Here is a 439-nt window from a genome sequence, read left to right on the forward strand (position 1 = left end):
CACTTATTTATTTATTTATGCGTCCCCATGTATTTATTTGAAATCGTCGCGGGTGAAAATGGAAAAGTAATTTCTCGTTATAAATATCTGGCGGTAATTGTGTTACTGGTGCGAGTTGTTAGGGGTTGTAAAAAGATACAACAGCTCAGTGGGGTGCTCAATTGGGGAGGGACAATTACAATAAAGAGCCCATTCAAGGGGGTTGCTAAAAAAAAGGAGGTAAAATAATGAAATAGTCGCAGCCTTCATTTTCTTTCCCTTTTTTTTCGCCTAAAAATACTCATTCTCTTTCTTTTGCGCCTATAATGAATATTAATTTTACTCTTCCTGCGTATGATGGAGAATTCAGAGAGGCACGTTTCCCCATTCAGGACTGGCCACGGTATAATTTATTAAGTAGCTTTTAGTAATCTTAAATCCATAAAAATAAACATCAAAC

This window comes from Haliaeetus leucocephalus, unplaced genomic scaffold, assembly GCF_000737465.1.
Source record: "Haliaeetus leucocephalus isolate CR32 unplaced genomic scaffold, Haliaeetus_leucocephalus-4.0 Scaffold173, whole genome shotgun sequence".
Taxonomy (NCBI): Eukaryota; Metazoa; Chordata; class Aves; order Accipitriformes; family Accipitridae; genus Haliaeetus; species Haliaeetus leucocephalus.